The 17,132-nt window shown below is 50.5% G+C and overlaps 1 protein-coding gene across 1 annotated transcript in view; it reads left to right on the top strand.

Annotated features, from left to right (window-relative positions):
- The first annotated feature begins 12,599 nt into the window (after nucleotides 1-12,599).
- PLXNA1 (plexin A1) overlaps nucleotides 12,600-17,132 on the top strand; it is a 274,489-nt gene continuing 269,956 nt past the window's right edge. Inside the window, exon 1 of the mRNA XM_073351348.1 lies at nucleotides 12,600-12,617. The gene's annotated coding sequence lies outside the window, so the exon portion shown is untranslated. The remainder of the gene's footprint in view (nucleotides 12,618-17,132) is intronic.

Raw genomic sequence — 17,132 nt, 5'->3', positions numbered from 1 at the left:
CTCTAGCAGAGCCACCTGGTGTGTATCTGTACATCCTGCACTGAGCTGGGAAGGGATGAAGGGTGGGTTACCAAGGCAGAAGCACTCCTGTTTAACCACAAATCACCTCACAACCCACAGCGATAAGACAGGAAACGGCTGAGGGTTATTATTATTTTTGGATAAGTGACCCTCCCTGACTGCTGGCAAACAAAGGAGTTAACTCCCTGCTCAGGGCTTAACACATAGGTGCAGGGTGGGGTAGCAGGGCAAAGGCTGGGACTGAGGCCCAGTGGGGCGGGTGGGGGGGACGGACCAGGAAATGCTCTAGAAACAGCTGTCTGGTGGGCAGAGGGGAGAGAAGCCTGGTGGGAGCGGGAGAGCTCCCCACTGAGCTGGCAGACATACAGTTGTAACCTGGGGTGGCAGGTTTAATCTCAGTGTGACTTACTGTCAAGAGCACAGGCCTGGGAGCCAGGACATCTGCATTCTCTCCCCAGCTCTGCCCCTGACTTGCTGTGTGTGACTGTGGCTGTCACTTTCCCTCTCTCTACCTCAGTTTCGAATAGCGCTGTCCACTAGTGGTATTGATACTGACTCTCCGTGAGATGCTGGGATGAGAAACACTGGAGACATGCAAGGTGTTGTCACTGCCCTGGCCTTTGACAGGTCAGTGTTTCTGGGGTGAGGTGGAAGGGGAGGACGCAGACTGGCTCAGGAGTAAAGGGTTAAAGCTTGGGTTGTTTCTAACCCAAATTAGATCGGCCAGCAGAGGATGGTCACAAACAAAAGGCTTTTTTGGCCTAATCCTAATGCAGAGAGGGAGGGCTGGGGAGATGAGGCAGGAGCTGCATGGAAAGATATATCCTGCATTGCTCACTCAGGGACAGGAAACAGCCCAGGCCCCCTGGGAAGAAGAAGATGACTTTCCTCTCTGCTAGCTCCTCATTGCTAGTTTGACTGAGTATTAGAACTCTCTAATTTTGATCACCCAGCACAATAGGAACAGAATAAACTATACTCCAGCTTCCCAGGAGGGTTAAACACCGCCAATTAATGTGCCCCTAACAAATGGCCTGCTATCAGCTCCTTAGAGGGAGCTTCACATATGCAGGCCCTGTCAATGCTGGACTAGACATTACAATATACAGCAAGCACTCAGGAGAGAACGGCGTGGACTGGTGAGTCTGTCCAGGCCGCTGAAACCCTAGTTCACACTGGGCGTGTGCAGGCATAGCCACGCCCATGCCAGTTACAAGGACCCTTCCTTTTGAGGGGAACCAAGGCAGGTGGGCTGGTCAATACGTCACGAGAACACGGGTCTGCTCCTTTGGTGTGACGAGATGGCCCTGCAAAGTCAGCACGCTGTGACTCCGAAACCAGCTCTGAAACCAGCTGGCCCCCATTCCTGTCTGAGTTCAGCATCACGGCAGAGACCGGCTCTTCCCCCCCATGCTGTCTTGTGCCTGGAAAGTTCTCCTTTGGTTCCAACTCCTGACTCCATATAGGACAGGGTCATTAGAGACCCACAAACAGGAGTCTGGAATGTGGAAGGGGATCACCCTGGTCTGAGAAGGCTTACAGGCAGGGTAGAGCAGATGGTGGGGAGTAATGGGTACACAGAGGCAGGAGAGCTGGCCATATAGGGCGAGTGGGCCGCAGATGGGGACCTGCCCAGTTGGCTTACCCTGTAGGGCCTGCCCCAAACCCACCCTGTAGTGGGGATGTCAGGAAGATGGCCAGCTGGTTTCAGTATTTAATGGCCCACGTGAAGAGCTTTAACCTCGCTTACTCCTGCTTGTGACTAATTCATTGGGAAGGAGGTACCTGTCCAGCTCACTTAGCGCATCTTTGCTAAGAAGACGCTGCAGTGCATTATGTCTGAATTAAGGCGGCCGTAGCGTCACACCTCTTAATTACCATGAGATTCCATTACGGACACATGCAGCACCAGGGCGGTGTGGCAATGGGGCCGTGTCAGTAACACACTGGGACTGACTGGTCTGCAAGCAGGGAGGGGTGATTGGAGGTTAGTCCCAGCTAAACCTGCTATCTGCTGGGGCTTTCTCATCTCAGACACGGTTCTCAGCCTCTCGGGGCTGAGTTCCCGTCTGTCATGGGTCTGCACCTCAGCCCAACCCCTGGCTACACCGCACCTGGCTTTGCCCATTCTCTCTCCCCTCCCTCCGTGGGTCTATTTCTCTTGTCTCCATCTCCCTCTTTCCCTTCTCTCTGTTGGGTGTGACATTTGCTATTCTTATCCCCCAGCCCCCATTCTCCCACATCTCTGCATCACTTTGAAGCCTCAGCTTCTCTCTCAAACTTCTCCCAAGATACCTCTCTCCCTGCCAATTCTCTGCCCACCTCCTCACTCCCAGATCCCTCATCCCTCCCTGTTACACGGATATTTGCCAGACTGGATCAGACTCAAGGTCCATCCAGTCCAGTATCCTGGTTCGGGCAATGGCTGGTACCAGCTGCTTCTGAAGAAGGTATAAAACCCCACTGCCTAATGCTCTCCCTCCCTCATGGCTCTCCTCCTGCATGACTTGCCCCATCTCCCACTGGGGAATGATCTCTTGTTGCTCACACAGATAGCAGACTCCTTTCCAGCTTTTCAGCAGCCCCTTCCTCTGCTCCCTGCTGGCTGCCTCTCTCCACTGCATGCATCAGGCTCCCCAGCTCCAGCTGAGGGCAGCTCTAGAGAAAGCTACTGGGGGTTAGAGCTGGGAGCCAATTGCCCGCAACCATGATATTCAGCCTGCAAGAGCTAGGCTGCTGAGAAGCTGCCTGCCCCATGGTCCCAAGGCACTGGCTGGAACAGCAGGACGAGGATGGGTTTTCAAAACCCAGAACTGTCCCAGCCAAACCAGACTGTTAGCGGCTGTGCTGCAAGCTTCCTTTCCCTGCCCCATGTACCCAAGGGATCTATGGGGGAGAGGACAGGGGAGCATCCCTTCAGCCATCGCTGTCCCTGATTAGCCCCCTCAGAGACTGGAGGAGGAGGTGGGTGTAACCACTGGAGACATTGAAGACTGTATTTGGCTTTGGGCCACAAGTGAAACGAGTGCAGTGGCCTCAGCTGGGGTTATTTGTGTAGCATGGAATCACTGCAGGGTAAGGTTGGCAGATTCTTAGGGGAGCCCGGAGTGGAACAGCATGGGGACCCTGCAGGTCAGGAGTGAGGTGCATCTGCAGAGGTATGTGGGGCGAGCCTGGGACTGGAGCAGCATGGGAAGGCCAAGTGAATTGGCAGCACTGGAATGGGGGACGGATATGCAGGCCATCTGTAGGTGCTTTGGCAGAGCTGTGGGGAAGGGCAGGGCTGCTGCCCTGTGCTGAACCTGTTCTGGGGCTAACCCAAGGGAGCCAGTCTCCAGACCCGTTACAAGGGCAAACCCTCTAGGAACATGGGACACTGACTGTTCTCTGCTCTGATTGGATGGAAGCTGCGGTCATGAACTGGCAGGCAGTGCGTGGGAACGCGGGCGTCATCAAGATTCAGATATGCAGCTGACAGCACCACTGTTCCTTAAAAGAAAAAACCCTTTCCACTTACTGTACCAGCTCATGTGCTGAAGCATGAAATGCCGTTAATACGGGAGTGATTAGCTCTTGGCAATGGCAGATGGATTTGAGAATGACAGTTGCTGTGCTCCCTCCGAGAGGGAGCAGAGTTTTCCTCTTCTACGAACCATTCCTTTAAGGGGCGAAGTCCTGGAAAATAGCACTGACCTGTACAACTCGGAAACTGTTTGCCCGTTGGGTCCCACGGTCAGTGCTCGCTGTGTAAGGACCCACATTGAACTGGTCTGTAAAATCTCAGGATTTTCTTCTTTTCACCTGAACGGGAATTTCAATTAAGACTCAATCAAGTAACAACTAAGTTAAAAAGCACACTTTGTGTGTGTCCCAAACATAAACTGCTCTGTTGGTGTAGGACTGATAGGAAGGGTGGAGCTGCTTATTGGTAATTGCAATTATTAATTGCTAGAACAATTGATCTGAGAGATGCGCCCACTGGTGGAAAGCAGGTGTTTAGTACTACAGCCAGCTTTGCTGTAGACCCCCCTGTGCCAAACCTCACCCCTCCAGCAAGCTCATCTGAGCCAGTGGCTTATACCGTTTAGAAAGACACTGCAAATTGCAGTCAGGCCCTTGGAGTACATTTCCCCCTCCTACCCCTGCCCCCATTTAACCCCTCCCCAGGCCCCATCATCAACTGCACATCATGCAAGACGAATTAAGTTCCATCACAGAGCCAGTCATGAAATGCCAGCCCCTGAAACTGTGTCACTGGAATGAAAATGAAGAGCAAACATTGTGTGGGAGCCTGTTTTCCCAAGGAGGGAGACTTTGTGCTACAGCCTCAAGCTGGAAGAGAGGAGCTGTACAGAGCAATCCTGCATCGGGACAGGAACAGGGAGCGAGGTTCTCTCCATCCCTTGCCTCTGAGGCCACAGACAGTCTGCTACAACACCGCTGTCAGCAGCCAGAGATGCCAACTGAATCATGTACAATGTCTGTGTTCGTGTGAAATTTGTGGCAGAAGGTGTGACCGTGCCCCTTGGGGCCTGAGATGATTATTTAGGGCTCCTGGTCTGGGAGGCATTTGCTTGCCAGGAAATCCCAGAGCAAACAACTGCAGTGTGTGAAAGATTTATTTTCCAAGGCTGCTGTCTCTCCACGCTAAGTGTAGGCTGTCCTGCACAGACACACACACAGGAGGCCTGCCTAGAGAATCTTACAGCCCACAGCCTGCACTGAGCCAGCTGGGAGCTGTTGGGCTTCACACAGTGAGAGGGTGAGAAGAAAGCCTGAGATGTAGGGAGGGATGCAAGGGAAGGAATAGTAAAACTAACTCGTGTTCGGTCTGAAAGCAGGTCCTGTTGACTCCAGCACCTGGCTGCATCTCTGGGCCTTGTATAGCACTTTCCATAAGATGGCTAAGCACTTTACAGAGGTAGGTTTGTAGTGCTCAGAGGTGGTTTACTGAATTTACACCTTGAACAGTGCTTGGTATTCTTATGTTCCAGCAGATGGCCTCTTCCTACTGACTAGCTACATGTACACATCTATAGAGATCTCTTTTGTACAGCGTTCTGGTCATAACTATGATTATCCCCACTTTACAGGCAGGAAAAATGAGGCAAAGGGCCAAGAAGTGAGTTGTCCAAGACCTTACAATGAGTCGATGGCACAGCCAGGAATAGAACCCAGGAGTCCTGATTCCCATCCCAGGCCCCTATGCAGAATGCACAGCTCTAAAGGGCCGTATAGAAGATGCACAGAGCCAAGGTATGAATTTTCCATGGGATTCAGAGGTCTCACTGCGCCCTGTAGGAAAGTATCTAGGACCAGCTGAGACTGTGAAGACATGAAAACAGTATCCGAGCTGTCTGCTTCTCAGTGGTGAGTATGTCTATGTTGAAGTTGAAACCAGGATGCATTTTTAATGATGCAGGCAGGGCTGGGTTTCTTTAAATAAGATTAAACAGTGAATACAGGCTCTGTAAACTGTGTAGTGCACCACAAATGCATTATTTACACCAGCTCCTGCCACGTCTATTTTAATTTTAAATGGGCTTCCCTGTATGCACCAAAGAAAGCAACAGAACTATTGTGTCTCTTCTGTCTCCCCTCATGTTGCATGCCATGAGGAAACAGATCTGACCTGTTAAAGGGTTTGGTGCAGCTCCATCCACTGGCTGAATTTTAGCAGGAGCAGCCAGATAATCTGATATGATGAATGACACTTGGAATTGGAAACTGAGTCAGCAGATGAGAGGGTACTGGAAATAACTATCCTGGTGACTTCTCCTCATACAAAATAAATTATAGAAACAAGAATTCGAACTGTGCAGTGGTTAGAACAGGCAACTTACAGTCAGGAGACCTGTATTCTATTCCTGACTCTGTGTCATGTGGTGAGTCATGTGGCGAGTCACGTCATCACTCTGTGCCTCAGTTTCCCCATTTGTGAAATAGGAATAATGCTACTTAACCCTCTTCTCTGATGAAAGCTGCAAGGTAAGTGTAAAGCCTGATTATCATCCTAGGAGAGGACACAAAAGATGTCTTTTAACCTGATATTATATTTTTTCAATTCCAGATGGAAAGAGATTAGTATAAAACTAGCTGGAACTGAAAGTCTAAATCACAGCAATCACTCTCTCCCGTTTAAACCAGATGGGAGTGCAATCGATCCTGTGCAATACTCACATACAGAGCATCACCCCTACTGCTGCTGCCACTTGTTGGAGGAGCAGAAAGCCTTGTTTGGGTAGAAAATGCCACCTGGGGTCCCAATTGCCACCAAGAAACCTGATCTGCACTGCAAAGAATCTGTAACTGCACCTGGCTGTAGAGAGGAGATGGGGAGAGTGTGAGCTGAAAACACAGTGAATGTTGCACTGTGAAGAAGCTGGTGGTTGTGGTATGAAAGGAGGTGGGGACTTGGCCAAGGTGGCAGATGGCTCTCAGAGATATGGCACTCTTCTAATGAGCTGATTTGGCTGTGGAGAAGGAGTGAATGCTCTGCACAAATACGGTTCCCAATTCCAAGTGCTGTCCACCTTACTGGATTAACTGACAGTCCCTGCTAAAATGATCCACAGTGATGTGCATGTTAACATTCAAACAGCTGTTCTGAGGTTTCTTTCAGTCAACATTCAGTGAGTGGGCTTGCCTTATCCGTCTCTTAGAGCTATTGTTTCAGGCTGCCTGCAGACTCAGGCAGACAGCCCTGCATCATGCCACCTCTGCAACCAGAAAGGGCAAACACTTTATTTATTTGTCTATCTTTAATTAAAGCTGAAATGCTGCAGAAACTGCTGGGGCCACCCATGAAGTACTATATATCCCCAAGTACCAGCTCCAGCCAACCTACTTGTGTGTACAACGCTTCCCTTTAGAGGCTGGACTGTGCCAAAGCAGCTGTTTGCTTTGCTCTAGTGGCTTACTTAACACAGGGGCTGTTATAACTCACTGGGCAGAGGTCCTTGCTTTGGGGAGTTAAAGGCTGTGAGTTCTGTTGCTGATGTATCTTAGGCTGTTTGCCATGTGACAGGATTATCAGATGGAGTTAGACATTCTCACACAATTCTTTGTGGTGCCGAAGGGATCGGGGAGAAAGTCTGTCTCTTACCTTCAAACTTCCCCCAAGTAGAAGTCAGGCTTGCCTGCATTTGGTTTCACTCTGTGGTGAGAGGCCTGGATTTGGTTTAGCAGGTGATCTCAGCGTCACCTAGCAAGGAGCCCACAGATCCTGAGGAGTCACTCAGGCTGCAGTGTGGAAGCACCAGCAAGAGTCTGTGAGGGGGAACTGGGAGCCCAAAGATAATGACTGAGGGACACAGTGTTAGTCTCACCAGCACCATCAGAGTCTATAAGGTGCTGAGATGGCAGGTTGATGACTGGGAAAATAGACTTAGATGAAGAAATATCAATACACAAAGTCATTCCTCCCTAACAGCCCCCAGGGTGGCCTGTGTGAAATGGGCAGGAGGTCTCCAGGGAGCTGGCAGGTGTCTACATCACATTTACTGAGTAACAGCCCAAGGACTGAATGAACCATCTTCCCTCTCATCCCCTACTGGCTAGTCTAGAGGCGCTCTCTCCCCTAGAATGGTGTCTGTAGGCCTATAGTCAAGGCATGTTGGTAAGGGACAATGGCGCAGTGCGTTGTATTTGTTCTGTGTAAATGGAGGACGTCAGCCTCTGAGACAGTGAAGTCTGGTGTCTTTTGTGAGTACAAAGGCAGCCTTACAAGAAGAGAGAGAGTGAGAACCGTGCAAACCTCCCATAAAAACCATCTTGCTCCTCCCTCTGTCATCACTCCCACATCTCAGATCTAGTGCTGATTGCCTTGCCTTGACACACATGTATTGAAACTTACACCCAGACTTCCAGTAACAATCTGGAGAATCTGTTAAGCATACCCCAGAGCAGGTGTCGGCAACCTTTCAGAAGTGGTGTGCCGAGTCTTCATTTATTCACTTTAATTTAAGGTTTCGCGTACCAGTAATACATTTTAACATTTTTTAGAAGGTCTCTCTCTGTAAGTCTATATATTATATAACTAAACTATTGTCGTATGTAAAGTAAACAAGGTTTTCAAAATGTTTAAGAAGCTTCATTTAAAATTAAATTAAAATGCTGATCTTATGCCACCAGCCCGTTCAGCGAGGCCGGCAGCGGGCTGAGCAGGGCCTGCGGCCGGGACCCCGGCTGGCAAGAGGCCAGCAGCCAGAACCCCAGACGGGCAGCGGGCTGAGCGGCTCAGCCCACTGCCACTCAGCCCGCTGCTGGTCTGGGGTTCCGTCCGCCGATTCCTGCCAGCCAGGGTCCCGCTGCCAGTCTGGGATCCTGGCCCTGCCCACATAGAGTGGGTACCTACCTTCTCCCTGGTTCTAGCCCATTCTCTTCCTCTCTCTCTGCACTGAATTGAGGGTGGGAGTGCACTGAGCACAGGGCTGGGGTGAAGGAACAGCCTGGGGGTTGGGGTGTAGGGTCTGGCCAGGAGCTAGAATGAGGGAGGGGGCTCAGGGTTGGGGCAGGAGGTTTGGGTGTGGAGTGCTTATCAGGGCAGCTCCCATATGGTGTGAGGGGTGCAAGTGGGAATGTCAGGGGGGTGGGGGGTGCAGGAGCTCCCATTTGGTGCTCAGGGTGGGGGTGGGAATGTGGGGGGTGCAAGAGTCAGGACATGGAGTGTGAGGGGGCTGGGTATGTGTGGGGGGTGCAGGAGTCAGGGCAGGGGGCTGCAGGTGTGTGAGGAGGGTGCAGGAGTCAGGGCAGAGGGCTGGGGGCATGTGAGGGGGGTGCTGGAGTCAGGGCAGGAGGCTGGGGTGTGTGGGGGGTGTAGGGGTCAGGGCAGAGGGCTGGGGGTGTGGGCTAGGGTCCTGGGGGTGCTCCTAGCCCCCTGCCCAGAGCGGCTCACAGCAGGGGCCTGGAGGGGATATGCCCTGATTCCACCCCCCCCCCTTCCCCAAGGCCTCATCCCCACCTCTTCTCTGCCTCCTCCCTGGAGCAGCAAGGGCGCTGCGGCTCCGCTTCTCCCTCTCCTCGCAAGGGCCATCAGCGGATCGGCAGCAGGGAGGGAGAGGAGAAGGGGCAGGAACCCAGCATGCTGGGGGAAGAGGGAGCTTGCCTGCCCTGCAGCAGCAGCCGGCAAGACCAAGCTTCTTCTGCCTCCGTGGGGGGCGGGGCGGAGAAGAGCAGGCTGGGGCAGGCAGGATTTTTAATGGCACGCTGCAGCCTGCCGGGGTCCTGGCCGCCGGCCCCACTCAGCCTGCTGCCGGCCTGGGTTCGGCAGCGGGCTGAGCGGGGCCAGCGGCTGGGACCTGGCAGGCAGCAGCGTGCCATTAAAAATCGGCTCGTGTGCCGTCTTTGGCATGCGTGCCATAGGTTGCCGACCCCTACCCCAGAGTAATCACAGCAAATAAATAACCCAACCTGCCCTCTCACCCTTTATACAAACTCGCTTTGGGATGACAGAGACATTTGGCAAATATATGGAAATGCCCCCACCCCCCAAGTCTAAGAACAGGTTGATCCAAGTGCAACAGGACACATAAAGACAACCCCCCTTTTTTCTCTTCCTTCCCCTCCTCAAGATGACCTGGGTCCTTGAACTGTGCAATCCTCTCGTTTTATACCCCTGCGTGGAGAGAACACAAACCCCTCCAGATGCAATTAACAATACCGCAGACTGCTCAATGAGAGCTTTAACAGAAAAAAATTCCCCTTTCAAGGGACGTAAGCACAACAAGCAAATGGGGGAGATGATTCCATTAGCCCTGTACCCAGCAATACACTGCGCATGCTTGCCAATCTAGAGGGCAGCCCTCAAGGATACAGTGTAAGATCCCTGTTAGTAGATGGCAAATATCTTCCTCATGCGTCAGGCAGGGGAACACAGGGCTGCATGGTGATGGGACCCCAAAACATGGTGTGGTCCCTTTCATGGGTGCCTGTCTAGTGCATTTTGCTTTCTGGCCCTGCTAGCATTCGCAGCTGTGATACCCTGGAAAATGGCTCTATTCATTATCCATTTTAATTTCACTCTGTATCCCCAGAGCTCTACAGACATATTTTGTTATCCCGACTGTCAAGAAGCTTAAAGAGTTGCTGATGCCGACTGGAAATCTTTGACAAACGCTCTGTTTGGGCACCATTCCGCTTGCCCAGCCTGTCTGCTTTGTGCTTCCATTCCCTGGCTCTTTATTAGCAAAGACATCAGCGCAAGGTGGGGGAAATAGCAGGATTGGTGTTTCCAAGGGATTTGTCTGCTCCTGCTGCCTCTTGCTCAGCTGAGGATGGCAGAAAAGGGCATATCGTCTCCACATCAGCTGGAACTAAGCTGCAGAGTTTGGATCGGGATGTACCCCAAACTCCAGGGCTGTTCAGATTCCTTTTCTGCTACCTGAGATCTCACACAGAAAGAGGCTCTGTTGGTTTTAGGATGTGGTATGTGGCCACGAGACCTGACCTGAGGCCACCATACCGATTTCACACCAAAGAGCCATAATTTAGATAATCATTTTTGGCCACTCATTATTAGCCTGGGCTGGATTCAAACCAATGAGCTGAAAGGCAATATCTCCCTCGGCCATAACCACTCTCCTGAGCCAGCCAACCCTCCTGGCTAATTTCTTTTAAACAAAATATTTGCAAGTCACCTTAAGGAACAATGATCCCTGAGTCATCCATCTAATAGAGAAAGATGGACCAGAACTACTGAGAACAGATGCCTTTAAATTGAATTTGGGTCAAAGTTTTCAGTGAGTTGTGCAGGTGTTGGCTACTCATTCTCAACATAATGAGAGTGTGAGAGAGGAAGCCCCTAACCTCTGTGGTTTTTGTTCCAGCCGAGAGCTGAGACATCTACTTCAAATCTTCCCTCCAGAGCCAACAGGAGCTCTGAAATGTCAACTACCTTCAATGTTCCTTTCATGCCAGCTGCCCTCACTGATAGTATGGATCTTAGGTGTCTTCTCAGTTAAAGGTGAATGGGAAAGCATTACAAAAATAAAATAAAATTAAAGAACAGACTAAGATCTTAGATCAGTGACAGAAGAGATGGGCAAGCTAGAAACCAGCTGGGCCAAGTGTTCTGGCCTAACTGAGGGCTGCTGAATATAATGGGATCCCACTGTGCAGGGAGGGTATGCCTGGAAGTGAGGAGCCTAAGCAAAGGCCTGGATCTCCTGCGGCACAGAGCTGTGACCTCTTTCTGTCTTGGGACTTGGGACAGCTGTGTGGGCATGGCTGCTGGATCTGCATTTACAGAAGCTGCACCCTCCATGGTGCGTTTTGTGCATGTCACAACAGCCACAAAGGCTCCTGCTGTCCTGATGCTGTGGTTGTGGTTGGCGGGACTCTGGGTGAAAGATTGCTTCTGCTCCAACCCAAACTCATCAGCATTCCCCTGCCTGCTCCCAGGCTGCCCACTTCCTGCTCTGTGGCCTGGACATCCATGTTACTTGTTTTATTCTTCAGTGTCTATACCTGCCCCATAGAATTCTGGTGATATCAGAGAGGAAGTGGCTGGAGCATGAGACTGGGAGACAGGACTCCTGGGTTCTTTTCCCAGCTCAGCCACTGACCGTAATTTCTCTCATCCCCTTTATGACAATCCAGATCCCCTTAGTTTGAGCAGAAATGAGGACATCCGTCACCTCAACCTCCTCCCCATGAACCACTGGATCAGGGGAAAATGGCCCTGATCCTGCAGTCCTTACACAAGTAGCATCACTACCGATGTCCATGGGAGTATTGCCCAAGACTGTGTGATCCTGCCTAGTGCGTGAAGCACTTACCAGGGCGAGGGATAATTCCTCCCATTACCCTTGTGCCTGCAAGACAAGGTAGTAGCCAGAGAAGAGGAGGCCAAGGTGCCTCTGTAAGTATCCTGAGACAAAGTCAAAGAGAGAGAAGGTTCTTAAAGGGATGGTGGGGGATCTCTTGAATATTTTCTTCCTTCTTCCTCACATGGTTAAGAGGTTTTGCTGTCTCAGAAACTCCCTCGAGAGACAAAAGTAGCAGCCTCTTTGGCTGTGAATACCTGAGAAGGTTTTAATGTGAAAAGAATTCACTAAATTTAGCCTCTGGGAAAAAAAAAAGAGGGGGGAAAAAAAAGGAAAGCTGTTCATTTCAATCCACGGGAGAGGAACCCAAACTCCAATCACTTTGCTTTAGTCAGAGCTAGTTTGTTCATTCTTTTCCTCTCTGTCTCAAAAGCTTTTAAGCCTCCGCACCGTGCTCTATACACAAATAAGGGATGTGACAAATACAGGAGGAGAAACTGTCACTTGAAAGGGAATGCATCCAATCAAGGCTCCGCAAAGCTGCCACAATAAGGCAGATATTGTATTCTGTCTTTTCAGGCTGACGGGATTGAAAACGCAACCAACCCTGTCTAGATTGGAATGAACATGCCAAATGGAGTTGCCAGCAATTCTGTGTTGCTGTTGGGTAGCTTTCGAGCAGGACCAGCCTTTGGCACCGTAAGGGACCCCTGGGGACCTACACAGTTGATTCAATGATCTACTTGCTGCTAGATCTTGGTCTGCCGGAGAGGAAAGCAGTTCAAGGCCCTGTTTTCCTCTCCATTCTGGCTACTTGAGGCCCTACCAGTTGTAAGTTCAGCTCTGGCTTCCAGGACCCCCTATTTTCCTCTCTTATTCCCCTGCATGGTGCCAACCTGCTTTTCCTGCTGATGTAGGCAGCATGTAGCTCCGTCCTGATCCCATCAAACCACTCGTAACTCAGCGAGAGGGAGCATGAATCCAGAACAGCATGGGGTGCTCTCCTAGGAGGCCTTCACGTAGGTTAGCTGGACCCATTAGCAGCAGTTGTTAAATTGGTAATTCTAGGATAGCTAAAGATATGGGGTGGGAATTTATCAGTCTGTTTCAGTCGTATTGTTAATATAAAGGCCTGTAGGTGGGGGAGATCCCTACAATTCATATCCCAAGAAGTGTGAAGAAGGGGCCATCTGTAGTCCAATGATCTGAACGCTGGTCTGGGAGTCTGATTCCCAATTCCCTGCGTGGCATGACACTTCCCCGTTCTGTGCCTCAGTTTCCCCAGCTGTAAAATGAAGTATCCATACTTTATTCCCCTGATCCCCTGGTAAAGCACTTTGAAACCCTCAAGAGAAAACATGCTGTGGGTGCAAACCCTCATTACGAAGAAGGGTATTTGTATTGGTGCACATCCGGTTAGCTCTTGGTGCAGGCCCCTGGACACGCTCAGCTACAGACAGAAACACACATACTTGCGCCCCCTGACGCTAGAGCTGTAGGAAAGAGTTGGGCTTTGCACTGAGCCCCAAGTGGCAAAAGACTCAACCTCTGTAAGAGCAGCAAGGGAAACAAATTCCAGAGCGGGTTCTCCCTTTCAAAAACATCTTGCCTCAGCCATAGGCTTATCACCTGGTATTTGATCAGCCTGGCAGGTTTTTTAATGGATTTGCCAGTTGCCAGAAAAATAATTTAATCTGCTGGGTTTTTTTTTTTACATGGGTCTAAAGATTTGCATTATTATCACAATACACTGGGATAGCTAATGTTAAAAGTTTCTGTGTCCAGCTGAAGATGCTGCAGTGTTCCCCCTTCCGCAGTTCAAGTGATAACAGATCAAAACGGTTGAAAATACAGCAGCTGTCTGCCCACCAACACGCAAGGGTACTGCACGGGTGTCAGAGAGGGGTTGAGTCACCCAAGAGTGAGGTGACCAATCTCACCAATCTTATCTATATGTGTTATCTCTCTAGATACTATAAGCGGCTGTTGAAAGGGGAGGTGTTGCAGAGTTGCCTTATGGTTGGGGGGTGTGGTTGTGGTGGGCTTGTCTTGTGGCTGGGGGTTGGGGCTGGGTGTTTTTTGCATTTCAAAGGTGGTAACCCTACTCAGCCATGCAGATGCTCAGATGCAGGGCCAGTGAACAGCCCAGCTAATCTTACCAGGCAGAGCGGTGTCCCTTAGGGAGCTGTGACTCATGCAGATCGGGAATTTCCTTCACCCCTCTTTGGTTCTGGCTCTTGCAAAGCAGAATCATTCAAGAACCAAGTGGGCTAAGCAATGGCAGAGGTGTCATTTGGAATAGAGCTTTGCGTTGTTAGTGCTGACCTGTGCATAGATGAAGGCCCAATCCTGCTATTGGATCTGTGTGGATGATGCCCCCCTGAACTGGCCTCCAGCAGCTCCAAGAGCAGGGAGGAAGAGACTTCCTTCCTTCTCGGTCCCCCCCGGGCCTGATTCTCTATGACCTTGCCATGTTGTAGTCATTTGCGCCTTTCCCCTAGCACATTACATCCTGTGCAACACCAAACATAGGGTCTGTTAAGGCAAACTTGCCTGAGGCTCCAGCCCAACCCAGTTAAAGAGAAATCCTCAGGTTTATGTCTCGAACATAGCTGATCACAAAATCCTTGCACTATCTTTTGAAGTGCACTCCTGACTTGAAATACCTCATGGTTGTTAAAAAGGATCACAATCCAATTGAGAAATGTCATAGAAAAAAAACCACAGTCGCCATTTTTGTGGGATTTACAAAAATGTGCAGGAGCCCCCTGCTGGTTGGGTGGTGTGCGGTAGCTGATGTCCCAGGCAATCCTGGTGTGCAGAGAAAGAAAGGAACAAACAGAGGTGCAGTGATTTCACTGGGGGTGGAGGGAAGTACAGGGTGAGGGGTGATGATTCTCAGGGTATCTAAGACTGACATTCATCTTGTTCTCCCCTACCTCCAGAGACAGGGATTCTTTCCTGTGATAGGTGGGTGTCAGCTCCCTGGCACCACCAGCCTTTCAGCCACTCTTTTCTGGCCCTGACTTCGCCTTGCAGGTTAACAATAGGTCCCCTGTCCTCAAGCCTCCTTTGAATTGTTCCCCTGTGATATCCAGCCCCTCACACTGGCTACTCACAGAAATTCCAGATCCTCTGCATCCAACAGTGCAGTGTAGCCCCGTTTACCATTTTACCTTAAGCCACCACTCCTGTAAACCACACAGCACTCGTGAGCACTTATAATAAAACAAAAGTAGATTTATTTAAGAGAGACTAAAAATTTAACTAGATGTGAGAGGAAGTGGTGGAAACAGCTGGTTACAGCTCAAAACAGATTCATAAAACACGAACCTGGGTCCACACTTACCAACAATTAGCTTTCCTATATACTAAGGTAGGATCTCTCCCAAGTTCAGCCTGTTGCAGAGCTGACTGATTGCACAAGAATCAGGAGCCACATGTTCCTGAAAGCCCCTCGCTCCCTAAGGGGTTTCCTCAGTGAATGGATACAGAGTGCCTTCCCCTACACCCTGATTCATAGCCAGGGCCATCTCCTGCCTGCTATAATGTTCCTTTTCACCACCAGGTGTTTCAATTATTTGTAATTGTCTCTGATAGTTTTCCATTGAGTGGGGTGTGGTGAGGGTAGACAGTAGAACCTTGCATTATGTCCCCAGCTCAGTAAGGGGAGTGACAACGAGACACAGGACTTCTGGTGACTAATTTCTACTCCAAGTCCATAAAGCATACTTTCATTATAAATACATTTATTCCATAAATTTTACCCAAACATACATCTCACAATGACTGTGAGTCTTGGCCAGTTATGAGCTTCTTGCAGATTCCTTACATTTTACTCTTTGTGGATAAATATCCTGCAAGACATGTGTTTGGTGTAGTGAGTTGGATCTGAGGTAAGAGGTGTTTGGAAAGAACAGGGTCCCCTTTGCCACGGGAGGACATGGCTCAGTGTGGAAGTGATGTTGCTCTCTTGGGCCTTGTCTACACTGGTGCTTTACAGCGCTGCAACTTTCTCACTCAAGGGTGTGAAACAACACCCCCCTGAGCGCTGCCTGTAAAACGCCAGTGTAGACAGTGCCCCAGCGCTGGTAGCTATTCCCCTCATGAAGGTGGGTTTTTTTATAGCGCTGGGAGAGCTCTTTCCCAGCGCTATGCCGTGAATACACAGCCATGTAGCAAAACTTTAACGTTGCTACTGAAGACGTGCCCTTGGATGAGAAGAGAATGTCACAAGGAGCAGAGAGTAAAGGGGAAAAATGGAAGTGGTAAAAGTGGCTGGCATGAAGTGCGTTTTCAAAAGACAAATAATCAATTCACATCGTCACTTATTCTTGTTTATGGCTTTTATTATTTGTCCTCTTTATAATTTTGTTTTTAAGTGAAGTGAATTCAGTGCCAGTGAAAGATATTGAACTGACAGCTCTGGAGCACAAAGTCCTCAGTCTAGCTGCAGAATGGCCACAGCATGGGCAGAGGAGGGGCCAGCTTCCTGCGTGGCCCCCTGCCGATGTCACTCCCCCCTGGCCACTCCCCAGCAGGGGGGAGAGGAAATCCAGTCTGCATGGGCCCCTTGGCAGACATTGCCCACTACTGTCAATTGGGATGTATGGCCATCTGTCCACTGGGAACTGGACGAAGGGCTAGCTTTTGGAACCAGCACTCAGTCCACGTGGCTGTGCTATGCATTGGGGGCCTGTATAGGTCCTAGGACCCAAACTCATTTCATATTGTAGGCCACTAAGCCACCTTCAGATGGGCTACCATGTCTGCCACATAGTATGTACAGGGTGGTGGTAGAGTCAGACCCTCTGGGGTGTTGTCCCCATGGTGCCCGCTCTGTGGGTTGAGGGTGGAGGTCAGAAGCAGAGGGCTGGAGGGGACCCACATTGTCCCTCCCTCCTACCCCATGGCCCCTGGCAAAACCAGCAGAGAGTTAATGTATCCAGGTAGCACATTAACTCCTGTGCAGGCTCCTTCATCCTAAGGAAGTACCCACGGCCCTTCATCCCAGGAGCAGAAAAGGGAGAACTGCGGCTCATCCTGTATGTAAATATGTATAGGGGTGAGTCTCACCCTCTTATGACATGATCCTAGGGGAAGTGCAGGGGGAGAGCCTTGCAGAATTTTCTATCCCCTAAGCTCCATCAGTTAATAGCCTGATCTGTGTCTGGGAAGGGTTGATCTGGTCCTGGGATACCACAAACCTGGCTCTGAATGGCCCCCTAGAGGTGAATGCCCCCCTCACCTCCCCCCCAGCCCCAGCCCCAGCCCCAGCCCCAGCCCTCCTCCCTCTTGTCTAGGGTTTGCAGTGCTTTCCTAGGAGGTAGGGATATTCCCTCATTT

The sequence above is a fragment of the Lepidochelys kempii genome, chromosome 7, assembly GCF_965140265.1.
Source record: "Lepidochelys kempii isolate rLepKem1 chromosome 7, rLepKem1.hap2, whole genome shotgun sequence".
Classification (NCBI taxonomy): Eukaryota; Metazoa; Chordata; order Testudines; family Cheloniidae; genus Lepidochelys; species Lepidochelys kempii.
This window is presented reverse-complemented; position numbering and strand designations above follow the sequence as displayed.